This window comes from Hylobates moloch, unplaced genomic scaffold, assembly GCF_009828535.3.
Source record: "Hylobates moloch isolate HMO894 unplaced genomic scaffold, HMol_V3 SCAFFOLD_4, whole genome shotgun sequence".
Lineage (NCBI taxonomy): Eukaryota > Metazoa > Chordata > Mammalia > Primates > Hylobatidae > Hylobates > Hylobates moloch.
In genome coordinates, this window is record NW_026652279.1 from 54,152,424 (window position 1) to 54,173,355 (window position 20,932).

The 20,932-nt window shown below is 36.3% G+C and overlaps 1 protein-coding gene across 6 annotated transcripts in view; it reads right to left on the reverse strand.

The window, feature by feature from the left end:
- The window catches only part of BBX (BBX high mobility group box domain containing), a 298,070-nt gene that overhangs the window by 168,460 nt on the left and 108,678 nt on the right, over positions 1 to 20,932 (reverse strand). For 3 of the 6 annotated variants that reach the window (XM_032150240.2, XM_032150243.2, XM_032150247.2), the window contains one exon: positions 2,297 to 2,370. The gene's annotated coding sequence lies outside the window, so the exon portion shown is untranslated. Of the gene's footprint in view, positions 1 to 2,100; positions 2,264 to 2,296; positions 2,371 to 4,651; positions 4,708 to 20,932 lie in introns of those variants that run through there. The other 3 variants (XM_058437546.1, XM_058437545.1, XM_058437547.1) reach the window with 3 other exon arrangements.

The following is a 20,932-nucleotide window of genomic DNA, read 5'->3' on the forward strand; positions in this document are numbered from 1 at the left end:
AATGTGACATGTTAAACAGCTTAATTTACCAAAGAACTTCCTGGAATCTTTAATACATTATGTGCATTCTGTCTCTAAAAAAACAGTAGATGGTATTTTACAGATATAATAGTTAAAATATGTATTGTTTCTCCACATCAGTCTTTCCCTATCCCCTCTTACAAGGCCACTCTCTCACATGATGCAGGTTTCACCCTGTGACATGCTCTAGCCAATTAAGTATGAGAGTTAATGACATGTGCCACTTCCAAGCAGCCTTGTTAAGAGTCATGGTTCCATCACTATTCTCTTTCCTCTTTCCTCTGCAAGACGTGTACATGCCAGAAAGACTGCTCCTTCAGCTTTGGTCCAGGAATGAAGAGGACACGGAGCAGAGTGGCAGGAGACTAATCAGGGACATGAACATAAATGAGAAATAAATGTTTACTACCATAAACCACTAAGATTTGGAGGCTCTTCTGATATTGAAATGTAATTGACTAAGTTGACTGATATGTTTCCCAGATTTATTGAACCCTGGCATCCTTTTGCCAAGTAACATCTTCTAGGATTTGTTTCCTCAATTACTCCTGGTTTTGTATGGCATCTTTTCTATTTCCCAGTTAATACTGTATTTAAGACGAGCATATAGGTCAGCTAGAAAGTATGCAGTCTTAGCCATCTGCAATTAGGCTTCCATTTTAAATTTTATCAGCAGTGTGAGTTTCTGTCAATTTCTGCTTATAGTCAATAAAACATTCTATTGCAATAATCTGATTAACATTCAGAAATGACTGCTCAGATGGCTACTTAGTGAAGTCTGCCATGGTAATCTTGGTTCATTACTTAGTTTTTCTGAATAGGTCAGATAAAGTGTCCGGCTTTGCTTTTTGTGTATGTATTAATATTTAACAAATTCAGAATACTGCCACAAATTCCATTTTCTTTAAACCTCACCATACTCAACTCTCTTTTAGATTAGCAAATGAGAACATACTTGAAATTTCAGTATCAATTTTTGAAAATTCCATAGTCAATACTGCTGACTCAATAAAACCATAATTAACTGTATTCTGGCTGGCATTCTTAAATTCAGAATTTGTATTAATATTTGTAACAAGTGTGCCTTGAAGGATAGCACAGTGAAGAAGAAAAACAATAATTAAATTCCAATCTTCTCACTGGCATTAAGGTTTTGTTGTTGTTTAAATGCCCTATTATAAATACACATTCAAGTAAATCATATACATTTTACTATGTTTAAAATCCTAGACAATGACTTTTAGGAGACTGGTTCAGAGGCCTTATATTTATACTGACATCATAGACGCAACATTCAGTGATATAGTTACCAAAAGGGGAAGGTAGACACATAATCTAGACGGATGTAATAAGCTACCAAATATACGTTAAAATAGAAAAGGTTTTAGATTAATCTTAATTAAAAAGTTTAAGAATAAGTTCCTTTCCTGAAAACTATAACTAAACAATATTTACTATATTCGCTCATTTTAATTCACAACAGTTTCCTCAGTCTTATAAATCATCAGTTCACCATAAAGTATTCAGATACCAGTAAAGCAATATCACGTCTGATTCCCAGATTGGGAAAACTCTATGCATTTAAGTAATTATTATTAAAACTAATTTTAAAATATTATTGCCATACATTAAAGTTAAAAAAATTTTTCCCCTAAAACAACAGCTTTGAAAATAACTAACATACAAAAGGACAGCTATAGTATCTGTGAGTTTCAGAGTTTTATATAATTTGGCACATGTATATATTTTAAAATCTCAACTTTTTCCTTCATTATGTGGTTTTCATATATAAAGTGGTTTCAAGATGCAGCTACACCCACCTCTATTATTCTTAACAGGTAAGAAAAACTCCATAATGCTTCGATACTGATTCACTTTTCAATTAAAGCCAACAGCAGTACAAAAAACAGCTTTTGGGGAATAGATCAATTTAATACCTATTTAGGTATATAACCTCTAAGTATCTAGGACTTTAGAAAACTGACTTTCACCAATAATGCACTACTGTGGAGAAATGAATCAGATTTTGAAACAGCTAGTTTTAACATTTTCATGATTTTAAAAGAAAACTTAACTTACTTGATAATGGAGATTAATAAAAGTCACACTTTAAAAAATAATAAAATTGACAAGAAAAAAATATCCAATGATCACACTTCCTTGATGAAGATAGACTATGGGGAAAAGTTGAGACCAGCTCTGACAGCACATAATTCTTGACTGCTTCACTGCTTCCAGGTAAGTAAGTAAGATGTACCTTCACAACAGCTCTTACCAGTCAAGTCAAGATTTTCCATTGTGATTTCAGTGGAACATCAGAACTTCCAGCTTCTGTGATGCAGTGGGATTCTGTGAAGGACCCATAGAAAAGTAGTTAAAATGGTGAGCCAGGAAGGCCTTTCAAATAAAGCTGACACTCATTCTCTTTAGCAAAATAATCTCCAAATAAAATGAATTACCAGCCAAACAATCAACATGAGGCAAATATCCTTATGCCAATGCTAGTTAGAGAAAGTGGCCTAAAGTGTTTATTTTCAATTTTAACAAAAAGACAGTCACTAAAATTATTCAATGGAAATTCTGAGATTAAGGTTACACATACTAAGAATTAATCACGGGCAATAACTTCTTGGCCTTTTGGCTATAATTAAGTGTAGAATTACAGGTAAATCCCCTGGAAAAACATGGGGTTAAATCAACACCCTAACTAAATTCAAGTTATTTTAAATGACTGGCCCCACTCAACTAGATAAACTGTGATTCAGATATTAATACTTATGATTTGCCTTTTAAATATTTTAAAGTTAATAGGGCAAGATAGTAAAAATGAACAAACAAGAAAGCAGCCTGGGGTGAGGGGGACAAATAGAAAATAATTTTTATTTTTTAAGGATAAAGGATGAAGTAAATATAAGATCAAAATCAGTGAAATGGTGTACATGTAAATTAAGTGGAATATTTTATTTTAATAACCGTGCAGATATATATCCCTAAACCATATCATTTCTAAGAATTCAAAAGTTAGCATTTATGTTTCTTTGTAAGACAAATTTAGGTTGCTTCAATGGTGAAACTAAATCCACACTCAACTAAAAGAAGCAATTCCCTGCTCTAGGCAGATTATGACAATATATTTCTTCTTAATCTGTAAGCTACACACTGTAGAAATTGGATATCACTTTCTGGCTTATGGCTCTATCAATATACTATCAGTCATTTTATGGCTTAGCTTGTTTTTTTTTCTAATAAGCCACTATGATATGGAAGAACTGGCTCTTCACATTAAATATCAAAAATATGTAATGATTCATCTGAGTAATCCTATCTAGAATTAGATGACTCAGTTGCCACCCCGTGCTATTAACAAAAACAAAAGCTGGAAAGAATGAACAAAGTATTAATTGGTCTCATGTGGCTTCACACAAGATACTACTCATTCATCCATATTTTTTAAAACAAGGGCATAGATAAAAGAATAAATCCAGATCTTTGAAGCAAACTATAAAGGACACACATGAATACTTTCAAGTCAAATGTTTACGCTTTTACTACAGTTTAGGAAAGCAGCATGCCAATTCCAAACACTGATGAAATAAATAATATCAAAGTCTATTATCATCATAAAATAGGCAACATATAAATATCAAAAAATATTTTTAAAGAAAATCTCATAATACTATGACATTCGCATACTTTTCATATACATCTATGAAAGTATACAGAAGAACCATTAAATATTATGAAATAGATGAGTAAATATCATGAAGTAAATAACCGTAAATAAACGTCAAGTAAATAAACTGGTATAATCTAAAAATATATATAATTTGTACTGCCAAAATTAGGATAAGAAAGTCTACCACTAATTTTGACAGTGTGAGTTTCATTCTTATTTTGGTTTAAGGATTTTCTCTTTAAGAAGTGAATATATGCTATCTGAGAAATAAAATACCCTATACATCCCTATATACGTAGGTTCTTTCAGGAGCTCAAAGATAAACTCATTAATTTTCAGGTACCCTTGGAGATTTGTTTCTATTAATATAATTGAATATACTCCAAAAAGTTGACCATAATTGCACTTTGTCTTGATAACTGTTCAATAATTTATTACCCATGATGCAACTATCTATGGATAAAGTAGCAGAGGGGTGAGAGAGATTGGCTATGCTTTGCCCAGTATGGGTTTTTTAACTCTCTTGAGGTAACGAAGGAATCATGGTAGACTTAAGAAGCCAGGAAATCAGCCACAGAGCAGACATCAGTTTCAAGGCTGAGGGTCCTGCCTGTGATAGACTGCCTTTGAGTTCTCTGACAGCCAAGTAGAAACACTCCAAATTTTATCTGGCTATTACAAATGGCCACATGAGTACCCTCAGAAAAGCAGTTGCAGCATAGGCTGGTCTGCATTTAAATCACTAGTATTTCAGAGAGTGTTCTGATTTGACGGAAATGAGTGGTGATGTGAGGTATCAGAAAGGCAGGTGGGCCAGCAGGGGGAAATGCCCTAAGTATGAGCACAACCCTATAGAACGGTGACTTGAATGTGCCCTGAGACCAACGCCTGGGCAGATCTTCATCTGAGCCACCTGGTACCTGTCTGTGCTCTCTGGGTCCCACTTTGGCTTACTTTCAACCCCCAATCACCCCCACAGAGCCTTGGCTTCCTGACTCCTGGTGATTAGCTCCACTGCCGCATTAGGAACTTGTCTTTCCCTTTTCAAGGCCTCTGCTTCCCACCCATGACACTGCACACCCCCCTCCCAGTCCTAGCCAGCACTGATCTGGCACAGCTCAGGATTCCCTCTGAGAAACTTCACAATGGCAGGTGGGACAGCCATGTATTAAATATTATTTGTCCCTTACAAACAGGGCATCTGACTTGGCATCTGAAAAACTTATCTTAAGATGTGGCCTAAACCACCACTGAAACATGCTGAAGCAACCGGCTTTTTGACACAGCTCTCACACTCCCCCTTGAGGTGCTGTTTTAAAAAGGTTTTTATACTAAAAAAGGTGAGGTGCCACCTCTTACAATGAGGCAGATTCCCAATTAGTGTTAATGTCCAGCATAACATTCAAAGGCACGTCATTGCAAAATCTCCTAGTATGCCAAAACTGTGTTTTGCACCCTGATGTCACTACCTAGTCAGTGCAGAAGGGACTCCGAGGTAACCATGTTGCCCACTTACACAGAAGAATATTTAATCCCCATGAATGACTGCTTTTCTGATGTTTTCATCAATTCTCTGGGTAATAGATTAAGCTTTAACTAACTCATTTTCATACATACCCCTAATTCAATCAAGCTCAATAAAAGTCATTCGGGACTGCAATTATTTGCTAAGGAACAATTACATTCAAATGAGAAAAAAAACTGCTGGGCATGATACCATGCATGGTACATACACATGCCTCTCCATTTATAGAGTAAAAACAACAACAAAAATAGCCAAACTGCTAGAAAAAGGAAATAAGGATTTTTTCCTCATCCTCTGAAAAACAGAATACTCATGCTTTCATACCTTAAAGAGGGGGGAGGTAGGGAATGAAAAAGCAAATTTTTAAATTATTGCTTTCAACTACATGTATGCTTTCAAAGAGATTGTATTTCTAATCTAAGACCAGCATGACTTCTGAGACCCCAAGCAAGTACAGGTCACAAACTAGGAGTTCTAATACCCACTCTTCCACAAAACCTTCCGCTGGCTTCCTCCATTTCCTCAGTAGGTACCGTATTCCAATTTCCACTTTATAATGCAAGTTTTCTTAAGAGACTTTTCCTACTTTAAAACTACTTCTCCATCTTTATATGGATACAATTCTTATCTTCTCCTTGACTCACTACTTTATATACTACATGTTGATAAAATGAACTTAATCACCAAGCTTTTACTTCCATGTAATATAACGTAGTTGTGTTTGTAGTCAAAAAATTCTCGTTGATTTCATTAAAGCCTTCCCTGTCCTGGGCGTGCATAACCCTTTCCTACTCTATATATTCTGTTATTCCCAACAGTGGCCTCAGACACATTATGCAATTTACAGTACTGAAAATGATGTTGTTATACCAACTGTTATGCAATTTTGGCCAATGAATTCCATGCCTCAGGTCACTGTTGTCCACTATAGGCTAAAGGCCTAGAAATGATAAACTGACAGTCTGATCTCTAGTTAAATCATTTGCTGAAATAAAATATCTTCATATAGAGGAAGATAACTGCAGGAACATATATACGCTCACATACACACACATATAAAATAAAGAAAGTGGCAACATAAACTATGAATAAAGACAAAACTTTTGTTAAAATTACCCATCTGTCTTTTACAGTTAAAGCTTAAACCACAGCTGTTTCACAGGCATTTCTGGCCAGGCACCAATCTTTAACTGAAATTACAATGTCAGCTATACCGAGAATGGAAGTCTCTCAAAAGAAATGCAAATCTGAATTACCTTTTTGTCACCTTCCTACCCCTACCTTGGCATTTCCTCATTACTCCCAGAGCCTTTCAGTTGAAAAACATTAAATATAGTAATAAAGGCAAACATGTCTTCAGAGTTCCCTAGATAATTTGGCAGTAAACCATAATAACTACTAATTACAGATTTGTCCATTTGTTTGGATTCTCCAAAAAAAGTATCAGAAAACACTAGGTAGCAGGGACAGAAAACTCCAGCATTCATTGTTTCAGATGGGTCCTTTATAACAGCAGATGGAAGATTTGCAAATCCTCTCCCCTTCAGTACTCAATATTGAACCAAGTATAAAGTTATTTTTAAAAATGATCGGCAAGGCATGGTAGCTGACACCTATAATCCCAGCACTTAGGAAGGCCCAGGCAGGTGGATCACTTGAGCTCAGTAGTTCAAAACCAGCTCGGGCATCATGGTGAAACTCCATCTCTACTAAAAATACAAAAAGTAGCTGGGTATGATGGTGTGGGGCCTATAGTTCCAGCTACTCAGAAGGCTGAGGCAGGAGACTCGCTTAAACCCGGGAGGTGGAGGTAGCAGTGAGCTGAGGTAATGCCATTGCACTCCAGCCTGGGCAACAGAGTGAGATTCGGTCTCAAAAAAAAGAAAGAAAAGAAATTACCTACCACCTACCTATATGCCAGCAGAATAGCAAGGCAAATGATGTAGCCTTTTACTGTTTGGGAAATTACCAACCTACTATGCATTAACACTGCAAAAACTATTAACAGACTGGGTGCGCTGGCTCATGCCTGTTAATCCCAGCACTTTGGGAGGTCGAGGCAGGTGGATCACCTGAGGTCAGGAGTTCAAGACCAGCCTGGCCAACATGGAGAAACCTTGTCTCGACTAAAAATACAAAAATTAGTTTGGCATGGTGTTGGGTGCCTGTAATCTCAGCTACTTGGGAGGCTGAGGCGGGAGAATCACTTGAGCCCGGGAGATGGAGGTTGCAGTAGCCAAGACTGTACTATTGCACACCAGCCTGGGCAACAGAGCAAGACTCCATCTTACAAAACAACAACAACAACAAAACAGCTATTATAATAGTTACTGCTTTCTTAAAGCTGATGAGATCTAGTTGGGTGATCACATACAGAAACACACAAAGCTAAATAATAATAGCATGATACGTAATAAATGTCAAAATGGTAAGCAAAGAAATTTTTTAAAGTTAGAATATACCAGGCGATCTCTACACAGGAGATGAATAAAACTGGAACCTGAAGAACCAATGGCAATTGGGAATACAGACAGACAGGATGGAGGAGAGTGTTAAAGGCATAGGATGAGCAAAGGTTCAATATTAAAGCAAGCATGACTTGCTGGAAGGGATAGGAGGCATATGCAGCAGATCTGGTTGAAGTACAGGGTTCAGAAGAGAAAGTAGGACATGAAATGTGGGCAAATGAGAAAGCAGTGTGATTTGCTCTTTTTTCTCTCCATAGTTTCCTAACTAGCAGAGTAATGTTAGCAGCATGGTGGTATACTAAGCATAATGGCCTTAGGTTTACTACCCTGCAATTGTGGGCCAATTCCTAAGCCTCTCTGAGCCTCTATTCCTCATCAGCAAAATTGGGATAACAATCCCTACATCTCTAATGGTTGCCTTCAGAATTATTAGAAGATATTATAAAATCAAAGCATTTGCTATATAATAAGTGCTCAATAAATGTCAGTAATCTCATTAGAGATAAAACTAAGGGGTAGAAAAGCATTTAATAAAGTTACATTGTGAACACACTTAAGTTTGTCTTGACTATTCTCAGCATTTGGGTGCTGAATGAATTGCTACTTCTCAAGTGTTATTTCACCATAGATTTTATTTTAATTTAGATGGCTTTCGTTTATGTTTAATTCTGACAGTCTCACTTTTAACCCTACCAATTTCCATTAGCTGATTTAATAATACAGATATCTTATTATAATGAGCACTTATTATAATGAGCACTTATTATAACGAGCACTTGCCATAAGATTTTTGCTGCAGGGACCATGGTGGAACCATGAATGCCTGCAGTTTCCATAAGTGGAGAAGTAAAAAGAGTAGGCATTAGTCCAGTCAGATGCCTCTTTTAAACTCCTATGAATTGTATCAATGAGACCTTCTCAGGTATGGGATATCGCACATTTAAGGAAAAAAGAGTTTCACTTCCAGGAAGGGTATAAAAACATGTTTGCCAGCAGCTACATCAGGAATAATGACAGGGAAGCCCCAGGATCTTTGAGATTCATAAGCTCTATCAAGCCACTGAGAACTAAGCTGGAAAATAAACAGTGAAGATAATCCCAGCCCCATGGGATACCCCTCAGAGATTGGGTTAGCTGAAGTAAACCCTGACCTACACTCTTTAGGCATCAGCCTGCACCTTCAGGAAGGGGTTCTGCAAATGAAACCCACTGGAGAAACCTTAAGACCACCTTGTCCCCTGTTGAGGCAAGAAAGTGTTCCCTGGGCTACTTTCACGTCAGCAATAATGTGGCAATAATTTGCAATATATTAAAAAATCACATTCTTAATAAAAAAATTTAGTCCAAAGTCGTTTGATAAAAAGGGAAGTCATTAATTATCAATTTACATAATTTTAAATGGAAAATCTTCAGTTCCAAGAAGCAAAGAAGAGTGATCTCTTATTTTCCCTTATTAATACATTAAATAATGTCATTTAACAGCATATTATGATAAAAAATTATAACATATTCCTTTGCTTTTCTGAGACAGGGTCTCACTCTGTCGCTCAGGCTGGAGTGCAGTTGTGCAATCTTGGCTTACTGCAACCTCTGCCTCCTGGGCTCAGGTGATCCTCCCACCTTAGCCTCCTGAGTAGCTGGGACTGTATGCACATGCCACCATGCCTGGCTAATTTGCGTGTGTGTGTGTGTGTGTGTGTGTGTGTGTGTGTGTATACATATATATATTTTTTTCTTTTTTTTTGGTAGAGGAGTGGTTTCTCCACGTTACCCAGGCTGGCATCTTGAACTCCTGAGCTCAAGCAGTCCTCCCACCTCGGCCTCCCAAAATGTGGAATTACAGGCATTAGCCACTGTGCCTGGTCATATGTTACTTGTTAAAAAAACAAAAAACTGTACTGTCCAGAAAAAGTACCTGTTTCAAGTGTGTCTAACATATTTCCAGCAAATCGCTTACCTGCAGAAAGAATTGTTCCAGATATATTAATTGCAAGGATATTCCTGATAAGGAAGACACACAGGAGTCTGCTCAAAAGTGACCAATGGCAATTGTCAATATGTTCCTTTTTGAAGTAACTTATTACAAAGCAGTTATCCTTGGGACAAATAACATCACATGGCAATTAGTTGTTTTAAATCATAAAACTAGGCTGGGCTCCATGGCTCATGCCTATAATTCTACCACTTTGGGAGGCCAAGGCAGGAGGATCACTTGAACTCAGGAGTTTGAGATCAGCCTGGGCAACATACTGAGAACACCCCACCTGTACAAAATATTTAAAAATTTGCTGGGCATAGTGATGTACACCTATAGTCCCAGCTACTTGGGAGGCTGAGGTGGGAGGATTGCTTGAGCCCAGCAGTTCGAGGCCAGCCTAAGCAACACAGTGAGACCTGCCTGTACAGACTTTTTTTTTTTTTTTTAATTAGTCAGGCTTGGTAGTTTGCACCTGTAGTTAGTACCAGTTACTTGGAAGGCTGAGGTGGGAGGATGGCTTGAGCCTGGGAGTTCAAGGCTGCAGGGAGCCATGATTGCACCACTGCATTCCACCTGGGTAACAGAGCAAGACCCTGTCTCAAGAAAGAAAAGGAAGGAAATAAAGGAAAGGAAAGAAGAAAGTAAAGGGAAGGAGGAAAGAAGGGAGGAAAGGAAGGAATCCAAGAAACTTTCCTTAGAGTCCATCAGGGAAGTCCAATCGCATTTCCATAGCTGAAGCCAACAAGTAGGACCCAGAAAGTTTAGTGACTACACAAAAGGCCATCAGCTGGTTTATGATAGAGCTGTGACAACATCCCAGGTCCTCACATTGCTTTTCTCATGACTTCACACTACTGCCCTTGTAGAAGTTGATGTTTTTCCCTATCACACATCCCATGAAATCACAGGATTACTGAATGTTGGAGGCAGATAAGAGTTTGAAGCCACTTAGTTCAACCCATCGACCACACAGCCAAGACAGAGGCAGAGGTAGGCCAGAACCCAGGGCTACTGCCATGGTCAGTACACTTGCCCTGTATCACACTGCCCTTCTGGAATATGATCAATCTGTTTGATCTGCAGTTTGTCACCCACAGACTAGCAGGAAGCTCCAGACCAGATTACAATGCATCCCTACTCTTCCTGTGTTCCTCTACAGAAGTGTTCAGCAGGAAAAGTATCATAAAACCAGGGCCTAAGTTTTTACTGTCAATGCTCAGTCAGAGAATGTTTCTTGGCTCTAAAACACTTTCTCCTTTCTAGTCTGAAGGCAAAGAAAGATGCCTTCTACAGCCTGTTAGCTGTAGAAGGGAGCATGTAAAATATTTCTTTGTGTTCCTAAATATTCCTATAAATACCTTAGAATAAAAAGTTAATGTCAGTGTAGACAGTATAGAGGAATTCTCTGTAGTTTCCACTCAATTTTGCTGTGAGCTTAAAACTTCTAAAGAAAAAAGTCTATTATTTTTTAAAAAGTTAATGCCAGTTGATTACATTCTAACTACATTAAAATTATATATTGACTGAAGAATAAATAGCAAGCTAATGCCAGTTGAGAATATATGAAGAGTAATTCTCCTTTAAACACTCACCGCACTAGAAACACCTAGTACCAATTAAAATTATGTTGTCCATTAAAACTAAGCACTTCTCTACAGTAACAACCTCTTTACGATATAAATGCTCTACCAATAATTAATCCTCAATAAATGCCCTCTGCATTAGTTCTACTGCGCCCACAGCAGTCAATATTTAAAATAATGCAAAACATTTAGTTTAGATTAAGCCAATTCAAAATAGCAAAGGAAATATTCTCCAACTATTTCCATTGGTAGACACAAGGGTTATCCTTTGTCACTAATTCCAGCGTAGAAACCCACAGAAATCAGTGCTATACAACTCCGGGGTCACCAATTATAAGTACTACAAGGCAAATGGCAAAAGGCTTATCCTGAAGCAGCCTGAGAGATACCTGTAATAGCCATGGTTCTTAATACTGCTAATAAGTATTTTGAAATGTTAACTTCTTATATAATTAACAAAATCAGATTTTGTCAACTTTCAAGTCTCATGTAGAAACTTTATTTAAATAGCAGAATAATCAGCTACAAAAGTGTATTTTCCATATTGGCTTTTCTTAAGCAGCAAATTATAGACATGTATGTTTTTGCCTGCTCATCATACAGTCCCCCACCACTCCCATTCCTTGGTAAAGGCACTTAGATTTTTAGGAAAATACTCCATGTACCTTGAATGTACATATATTTTGGAAAGATAGTCCATGGCTCCTTGAGTGGGACTGACCTAATTCTACCAGAGTTTCAGGTATAGAAATATCACCCAGGCTTGGCCACTCAGCTTATTCTATCTTCGTGAACACTGCAGCTGGGTGATGAATGGGTATGAAACCTGAATCATGGCAAAGCATGCAAAATAAATATTACAAAGTTTATGCTATAGTATTCCCAGTGCCCAAAGGGAAAGGAGAAAGACAGTAGAACAATGAATAGTTTTGTTGAAATAAGAGTACCAGCCGGGCACGGTGGCTCATGCCTGTAGTCCCAGCACTTTGGGAGGCTGAGGCGGGAGGATCACGAGGTCAGGAGTCTGAGACCATCCTGGCCAACATGGTGAAATGCCGTCTCTACTAAAAATACAAAAATTAGTCACGCATAGTGGCAGGCGCCTGTAATCCCAGTTACTCAGGAGGCAGACGCAAGAGAATCGCTTGAACCAGGAGGTGGAGCTTGCAGTGAGCCGAGATGGCGCCACTGCACTCCAGCCTGGGCAACAGGGTGAGAATCCATCCCAAAAAAAAAAAAAAAAAAAAAAAAAAAGATGAAAATATTGAACCACATACATACTTCCTGAAAAGAAAGGAAAGAGAATACTGATTTATTTTACTCTATTTCAAATCCTAATTTCAGTGACTTTATTCAAAATTTTTGGCACATGATGATGTTCAATAAGATGTTTAGATTTTAAATTTTTACTACACATACCAGTTTCTCCTTCAATTGTATTTCCTATAAAGATAAGTTTCAGGTTTCAACACAAATACTAAAAACTGGCAAACGTTAATTTGACTTCTAAAACTAATTCTACGGTATTTCCAATATCTTGAAATTTGCTTTATGTATGGCAGTATACTTAAGTGGACAGTGGCACACAATTCATTTTCCATGCAAGGTTATGGCCTGATATGTTTTCTTAGATTTAGCAGAAAAAATAAAACAAAATAAAAACATGGTCTCATTTAGAATACGGTGTTTTGCTTCAGTGAGAGTTATCATACATGCCTCCAGAAAAACATGATCAATTTCTAAGAAGTTAAAGTAAAATATATCAATACTCAAACTATTCTAAATATAATTTTCAAATAAAATCTTAATAGCTTTAAAAGGCACAGTGTTTGAGTTACTTTTATAGATGGTAATAGTCATAAGGAACCCAAGAGTTGGGTATCGTACAATATATATGATAATTGTTTTCTTCACTAGACTAGATCCCTCATATCAACTTACTTGACCCAGGTCTCTTTCATAAAAGGTGAATTTAATGTATGTGATATGGTCACACATGAACAGCACATAATCAAAAACATAAACTTCAAACTACTGAGCTCTACCATTACTCAGATTCCAGACAAAGAGAGTACTTGCTATAACTTAAAAGCAACAACAAAAGTATTTGTTTATTCTCTGGAGGTAAGGTGGATAGAAAGAAAGGCATCATTAAATGTAAATTCAGACCTAAGATTTATTTCCAAACGTTAGCTATATCAACAAGGCTTTTACAGGCTTCTGGAAATGCCAGAGCCTGCTTTGATAACAAGAGTAAAGGCAAACTTCAATTATTCTATTTTCAGGGTGAACAGTAACAGGAATAGTAACACAGTTTGGATTCCAATTCTGAATCATGGTTTATAGCCTTCAATGAATCTCATCAGCAACAAGTTTCATATAATAAATTTTGGGGAATCTTCAAGAGATTGTCTATGATATAGACTTGAATAGGCTTGAAATTTAAGGTTATTTGTTTACAGTAAAATCTACAACACAGTTCAACACTGTTGCTAGAAAATAACTTAATTTTAATTAACTAATTAGGTCCCGCTTTGTCTCCATACTCCAGTGCTCCCTCCAAAGCTATTTTAATATGCTTACTGAATATTTTGTATGGTATTAATTCTACATAGAGCTGAGAATGGTACATCAGATAACAGAGGTAGAGGAAAGGACTAAGAGGGAAACTCTAGGTTTCTCTTTTCAAGTTCTAGCATGAGAACTCAAATAATGCACACTAACAGACATCTGTCTAAGTTAAAAATCCAACGGTAGAGTAATAAGACGAGGTGGCATGTAAGCATACCCACAGACATAAGTAAGCATTGTCATCTTTATCTGTTTATATTACTGAAAGGTATCACCTATAGTCTAAACTTAGTAGCATCAAGTGGAATGAATAGAAGTCCAAAAGTAGAGAACAGAGAGGGGATGCCTACCTTAACTGAAAAGCACGTAAAGTGACGTATTGTAATATAACTCAACACTGTGAAGTAGCTGGCTAGCAAGAAGAGATGAAAGCCCACTCTATCTGGTGCTATCTGTCTACATCTGGTAAGAACATAAAGACTATTGAGAGGTTATGAAGAGGGGCTAAGAAACCCTGTTCGGGGCACAATGGTTGAAGGAAATGAAAATGTTACTCTGGAAAAGAAGTGCTCTTTTCACATCCTTTTATGGTCTTAAGGAAGAGACATCAGACATCATTTTGTATGGTGGTTTCAGAGGTTAAAACTGAAATCAATAAGCAGATGTTTCTAACAGGTAGTTTTGGGGGTTCCGTATGAGGAGATTCTTTCTAACCATTAGATCTGTCTAAAAATGAAGTGAGTTCCTCTTGGATGTTTGTGCAGGGCACTGAGGCCTTAGAGTCTAAGATTCTAACATTTCAAGATTCTCTAGCTTTCAAAAAACAAAACAAATGAGAGCTGGAAACCATGATGCCTGAAATCAATCATCTCCGCAGTCATGATGCCCAGTGATGGCAGCTCTATCCCTTTGATCTGCGCCAAATATGCTAGTGCAGTAATACATTTTTAAAAGTTCAGGTTATATGCATTTAAATAATGATTAATATCAGTATTAATATCAAACTGTTTAAGGAGCTAAGAATTGATCATATGCCAGTTTCTAATTTAAAGATAGTACAGAACTTTTCATAAAATCAAAACATTTAATAATAATGTAATTCAACTATTATATATTTAGCTTATGCTCATTTTATTGCACTAAATTGAAACTGTTAACATATGAAATTCAAAATAAATAGCATTATCTATTTTCATATAACTGTTTTTTGAAATTCAAAGCACTTAGAAACATTCAAATCTATTAAAAATTATTATAGTAACTTATATAATAAAGTTTCCCCCCATGTTATATATTAAGAACAGAGCTAACAATAGCTACAGTTATACTCATTAACTGTACAAATATGAAAAATAATCTCCACAATACAAATTATCAGATGGGTAAGTCATTCAACTACAAGGCTTCTCTATATACATCAGTTTTGTTTTACTTTTGGTTGTTGTTGTTTATTAATCGGTATTTTATGAACATCCCAAAAGAACAGACTATTAATTGTAAAAGAGCAAAAGGATTTGTCAGAATCATTTAACAAGGGATTTTATCTTCTAATTTGTATCTTATAGACTTAGTTTCACATTTTTATTTCATTATCTTACAAAATTTGCTTTTCAGCATATTTTTAGCTGACCTTGCAGGGTAGGGAATGCACCCCAGAATTGAAGATCATAGGGTTAATATCTCTGTAGAATTAACACACCTTATAATTGACTTGCTAAGGGATTTTACCATTTTTCCCCTGCCAAGGGACATTCTCTTTCAGTTAAAATTCCACTGTACAGATAACTACTTTGATAACAGGTGAGCTCTTTTTGTAATCACATATTTTTATTGTGTGAACCCTTCTCTGAAGGTTATTCCAAACATCTGACATAAAAGCAATAAAAGAAAATTCCAACAACCCTAAATTAAAAAATCATATTTCCTTTATAAAAACTAACTTCAAATAGATTACAAGTAGACACACCTAGACACTTTCAAAAACTGAAAGTACTAATAAACATGTAAAAGCATTTCTAAGGCCAGGCGTGGTAGCTCACGCCTGTAATCCCAGCACTTTGCAGATTACCTGAGGTCAAGAGTTTGAGACCAGCCTGGCCAACCTGATGAAACCTTGTCTCTACTAAAAATACAAAAAAAAAAAAAAAAAAAAAAAAAATTAGCTGGGCTTGGTGGTGCATGCCTGTAGTCCCAGCTACTCGGGTAGGCTGAGGCAGGAGAATCACCTGAACCCAGGAGGCGGAGGTTGCAGTGAGCCAAGGTTGCACCACTGCACTCCAGCCTGGGCGGCAGAGGGAGACTCCATCTCAAAAAAAAAAAAAAAAGCATTTCTAAGATTCCACCAGAGGTTCCCACTAGAATCTGAAATTAAAACCTGTGAGCCAGCTTTTGATTGACAGTGCTAAAGAAAGGCAACTGTATTAAGAATTCTGAAAACCATTTTCAAATCACTTTGAAATACCTTCTTCTCCCATAAATAAATTTTCTTAAAATGATATAAACATATGCAAAAATAATTTAAGTTTTCAAATATAACAAATTTAATGTAACTACTATTTACATTTCTTATGGTTAAAAGTAAAATCAATTTTACATTTCTTAGACGACACAAGGCAGAAAAGTACCAACTGCAGAGAAGTTAAAGAGTCTTCCGTAGCTAAGGAAAATTGACCTGGAACTGAAATGTCATCAGGTTGTCATAAATAATCCACAAGTAACAAAAAGAATGCATGCACTGGTAATATATTTCTAGGTAAGAGACCCCACAAAAATGACGATGACTTTAAAAACAAAATAGAACCCCAAAACCTGTCTGAAGTTAAATTTTTATTTTTATGGTTTTTTTTTTAACTAATTCTAAGCAAGGAGAATGGTTTTTAACCCCAACATGCCAGAATAAAACTTACACTATGTATGAAACACAAAAATGTTTGGTTAAAGTCTTCTAGATGACCTACACTGGGAGACTTACTTGACACTTTGAATTTTATCCTAACACTTCACTTTCTCCCACCACACATATCTTCTACAGTGATTTTCTTCTTCCTTGTTTTAATCTAAACATCTTCACTATTTTTTATCCAAGTGCCTGCGTGGGCACTTTATGAGGTATGTTTGATTAGGCTATAGTCAGATGTGCCTAGGATGAGCCTAAAAATGAGCCCAAAGGCTTACAGGGCTGGGCAGAGTGACAAGGTGGTAATTTCCCTATTGTGATGGAAAAGACTCGTGTCCAGGTGATTAGGATGAGCAGCAAGCTAAACAGTTTGTTCTAGTCAGGCAGAGATCCAGCTTGGGATCACTTTGACATGGGGTGCTATAATGAATGAATCAGAAAAAGTTTGAGCAGACAGGAAGATTTGTGAGTCATCTAAATGCACACCACTAAACCTATGGTGAAGAGATGTCACCCAGGGTCCTCCCCAAAAGAGAATAGGGAAATCAGGGGCCCATGGGCTGAAATCTCAGGGAACCTTCACAGCGTGGCTTTTGACAGTTCCTTTTTCGTTGTGAGAAGAGTTAGGAAAGAAACATAAACATCATCACCCTTGCCCATAACTGACACTGTTGAGTATTTCTAGGAGTTGGTCTAAACCTGTTCTCTGGGCAAGCTAATCCTCAAGTACCCCATCCTGACAGCACATGCCTGTCTACTACGTACACTGCTCTTCCACAACTTTTCCTTAAAATCCCACACATTTCAGAAGATCTCTCAAAAGATCTCTATACTCAAAGCATGTTTTACTCACTGAATTATGTTCCCTTGGCCAGATCACATCCTATTTTCTGTCAGAATTGGTTTAAAGATGAAAGATAAGCTCATTGCTTTGGCAGGCAACAGAAATGGCAAACTCAGGTCAGGGCAAATTCTATCTGAAAACTGAATGTCATTTTCCCCACTTCCACCCCAGAAATGTAAGTCCAAAACAGTTTAGGCAATGACAGCAACCAAATAATACCAGAGTTCCCCACCCGCATCATGCAAAGGAGTGGGGAGGAGGAGGGAGAACATACTCAAATATAAAGAGTCCTTATATTTACTCTGAAACATTTAACTACTCAGAATCTGTAAGGAACCTCAAAAAGTTTCAACAATGCCTCTTCTTTTTGAATCAAGTCACTCTCAAGCTGGACTATAAAACACAATCACAAGAGACACTTCAAAATATGCAGATACCTACACACTCCCTTCCCTAAACCAACTAATTCAGAATAATCCTGAACATTGGTCTCAGGCATCCAGAGCTGGAAAAGCTCCCCAGGTGATTCTAAGGTGCAGTCAGGCTTGAGAACCACTATGGATATAGAAGGACTGAAGTGATAACAACTAAGTGTTAAAAATTGATAGTATTTGTGACTGATGAGCTCAGAGGACTAAAGTGGAGGGTTTAAAATGGTCACAGGTAATATTGAATCGGACCAGTTAGCCTTATTCTCTTTTATGGCAAGACTGTACCTCTACAGACAGGCATCTCACCAGTTTATGCCACACATTTGAATGGATCTGTGTCTTAAAAAAAAAAAATGGTGTTGGAGGAAAGTCTCAATACACGCAATGTGAAACTGTCCTTACATTCACAAAGCAGTAAGGAAGAGATATGGTTTGTTCATCATGCTCTTTCCTATGTTCTCCACCACATTTGATAAACATGTTTTGCAACTCAGCTGACTATATTAAGAATGCATTCTGTGGTTACAAGAGAAAGGCAAAATTTCTCTGTGTGACCACTAGGCTCCAACCAGAAGTATGCCATGATTACTATTAAATAGATGGAATACGTTTGGCACTAAATGATGTATTTGTAGGAAGAAAAAAAAAAACATATCCCATGGCCAAAAGTTAATGACATTGGTTATCATCTTTAACATACCAATGAGCAGGGGAGATGAGGGGGAATATATCCTCTGTGAGGCTGCACAGTTATTTCACAGTAGCTTCAAATATCATTCCACAATGGTGCTCAACATCATGTGCATAATGGGTACTAATTTAGGGACAGCTTTCTCTCATAATTCATTGGTATCTTTGTCCCTATATAAATAGGTGGCCCTTCTATGTAGAAATAAGTGGGGATTTATATATTCATGGACCCTGGATAGGTTTCAAGTGAAATCGTAAGGAAGTTGTTTGCTTTTTATATTATTTTGTTTTCTTTCCTCCTCATTAGCAATTGATTTGCATCTCATCTTCCTTTTGTGAAGAGGAGGTTCTAACGGAAAAAGCTACTGAACAACCTGAGAACTTAGCTACTCAAATCACCGAAAACACACATTCTCAGCTCTGCAAGCTGAGTACAAAGAGACCCACATCTTATGGGGCGGGGTAGCGGGGGGAAGCTTAACTACCTTAGAAATTGCAGGCTTCCCAGAGCTCAGCTCAAACATTTAAAAAGTAAACACTTCACAATTACAAAGAAATCAAAACACTTCTTTCAAGTGGAAAAAGATCAAGGAAATAAAAAATGCTGTTTGTGATAAACATGATATAGTTTACTACCTAGAATATTTCTAGGCAAAAAGATGCTTCTCTCAGGTACTAATACATGGAGTTTCTAATCTCTCACCCCTATAAGTTCCCATTTTATTTTAATAAAGAAAAACAAGCTGTGAAGGCCAATTTTCAGAGCAAGACAGTGTAAACTGCACATCTTGACCAAAGAAATACTAATTTTAAGTATTAAAAACCCTAAAAATCAGTGATAACCAACTATTTGATGACACATCTATTTTAAGTTTGGTTCAATTTCACAACGTGTCCTAATGTTCTGTGAATTTTAATATTATGCCACTGAGATAACTGGAGAGTTTCTTAAATTAAATGGAAATAATAATCTCAATGAATCCTAAAAAAAAGTTTCCTCATATAAAAAATGGTACATATAAAAAAGATATGAGAAAAAATTATTTAATCTATTTCAACTTCTTTCTTTACTGAGAGGCTTCAACTGATTAGTTTTATATTTTGACATCTGAGTTGAGAGATATTTTATTTTAAAAATTGGGTAATATGTTTTTTTCCATTTCAATAAAAAAAGCAAACTTGTTAAATACACTTTATTTGCACATGCACACAATTTTCATTTATAATCAGCTGCTTTTTAATTCAATATCTTTACTTATTAGCAATTTTACTCCAAAATATGGAATCCTTTATATCTTTCTATACTTTAAAATTGTATAGAATTTCTATCTTTAAAGTTGGTACAGTAAGCATTTATATCTTTGGTATAATTTTTTAAAATATGGAGCCCTCCAGTGGCCAAATACTTATAAATACCATGATAAATCAAGATAGTCTACTGATTGCCATGGGTACTGCCTCTTTATGAACTCGTTTTATTCCTATGTTTAAAGAAGATAATTGCTTCAGTTAATTTCATTCATAAATAACCAGATGTAATCAGACTCTAGATTTTATAAAATGATGGACATTTTCCAGTGTTATAGTTCCCTTATCATTCACTGCTATAGTGAGAAAAAAACTCATTGAAAACATAATCAGTATCAAAACAGGCATTCTAAGAAAAAAGGAAGCAACTTTTTCAGATACTAAAGAAAAATTCATTTAGAGAAAAACATTAAATAAGAAAGTTCATGCTTTCTTTCTTACAATATATAAAAATAATTATTTTACATTCTTGTTACATATTATTTTTAAATAATTAGTGTCCTCTATAAGGAAACCATACCTGTATCACTATCAATAGTGAGAAATGGTCAATTTAGAAAAGAAAAAAAAATTGAACCTAGTTAAACTTAGAGAAAGTAAAAGTTTAAATGATATTCAATCAAAAAATGCGTGTATAACACTTGAAATGCATTATTCTTCTTCAATGATTACATGCTAGGTGGTAATCAAATTAAAGAGTTCACTGTGGGTCAAAATTGTGGCTTCCAGCACTTACCAATATTCTTGCCTCAAAACTAATTGCTATTACTACTTGATACCTAAGTAACAACCAATCAAGCTTCTAAACAAACTACCAATTACAATAACAATCTCAACATTTAATCTCTTTGGCCAGAGATCAGTGTTCATCTCTTCTTCATAGAGATACATAAGCCTCTGCATTTGGGAAACAGCCAGAAATTGATTTCTTCTGCCCAGTA